Here is a 1,533-nt window from a genome sequence, read left to right on the forward strand (position 1 = left end):
CGAGGCGGGCAGTGGGCGAGGCGGGGCGGGGCCGCGGCTCGGGGGCGGAGCCGCCGCGGCTGGGGGCGGGGCCGCGGTGGGCGAGGCGGAGCCGTGCGCGGCCTGACCCCGCCGACGGCGGCGGCGGCGGCGGCGGAGTCCTCCGGTGCCCCCCGCCCCGGCTCCACACCTGCTCCGGGAGCGTGCGCGGTGGCCACGGCCGGGCCCCGCCGCGACGCCTCTCCCCCTTTGTCACGGCTCGGCCCGGCCCGGTTCCGCAGCCGCTCTCTCCGGTGTGCACGGCCACCGCCAAGCCCGCGCAGACCAGGCCCTGCCCGTGCGCGCCCTGCCTGCCACCCCAGCCCGCACCGGCAGCTGCCCACCCCTGCACTTTGTCCCCGCGGTCCTGCTTGCCTCCCCCCGTGGCCGGGAGTGGAGTCCCTAACCCGGGACAATACGAGGGCAGCGTGCCAAGCTGGGCGCTGCCAGGGGCTCCTGGTTGAGCATTAACCTGGCCTCGCTGGACAGGCTGCACGCCGAAACCGGGCGTGCTGGGGCTAGTTTCACTGGAAGTGCCCCCCCCCGCCCCGGGGCTAAATATCTCTCTCCTTACTGTCTTCCCTTCCCCAAAAGCAAGCTCGGGGTGTGCTTGCACGCCAGCCACCCACACCCTCCTCCCTGAAACTGGCCACATCCTCACCCCTGAAACCGGCATCGGGTTGCAAAGGCACCCTGTGCAACCCCCCTGCAGGCAGCAGGGACACCTCCAACTCCAGCAGGCTGCTCAGAGCCACAGCAAGTTTGACCTTGAATGTCTCCACCACCTCCCTGGGCAGCCTGGGCCAGGCTCTCCCCAGCCTCCCTCTGCACAACTTCCTCCTCAGCTCCAACCTAACTCTGCCCTGCTCCAGCTCCAAACCATTGCCCCTGGGCCTAGCCCCACAGCCCCTTCTGAGCAGTCCCTCCCCAGCCTGCCTGCAGCCCCTTCAGGTATTTAAATGCAGCTCTGAGCTCTCCCTGCAGCCTTCTCTTCTCCAGGCTGCACAGCCCCAACTCTCTCAGCCTCTCCCCACAGGGGAAGGTTCTGCAGCCCTCTGAGCATCTTGGTGGCCTCCTCTGGACCCTCTCCAGTGGGTCCAGGTCCTTCTTGTGTTGAGAGCCCCAGAGCTGAACACCGCACCCCAGGGGAGGTCTCAGCAGAGTGGCAGAATCTCCTCTCTTGATCTGCTGGCCAGACCCAGGGCTTCATCCCCTGCCCTGCTCCGTGAGCAAGGAGGACACCTTCAGGAGGTCTCTTTTCAGCACCACCTAACTGCAGCCGAGCTGGGCTCCAGGGGCCAAGTGAGTACCAGCCCCCTGCTTGTGTCCAAAGCCCTCAGGCTCCCTGGTGTGCAGGGGCAGGCAGCACAGCTCCCACCTCCCGGAGGTGCCCGTGGGCATCGCCTCCTCTGATGCCTGTGGGAACTCAGCAGGTCTGAAATGAGATGGCTAAAATATCTCACAGGGAGAGTTCCATCACATGAGAAGACAGATCTTTACTGCTCAGAAGTCCTG

Source organism: Melanerpes formicivorus, unplaced genomic scaffold (genome assembly GCF_026170545.1).
Source record: "Melanerpes formicivorus ecotype bairdi unplaced genomic scaffold, bMelFor1.0.p_v2 SCAF_137, whole genome shotgun sequence".
Taxonomy (NCBI): Eukaryota; Metazoa; Chordata; class Aves; order Piciformes; family Picidae; genus Melanerpes; species Melanerpes formicivorus.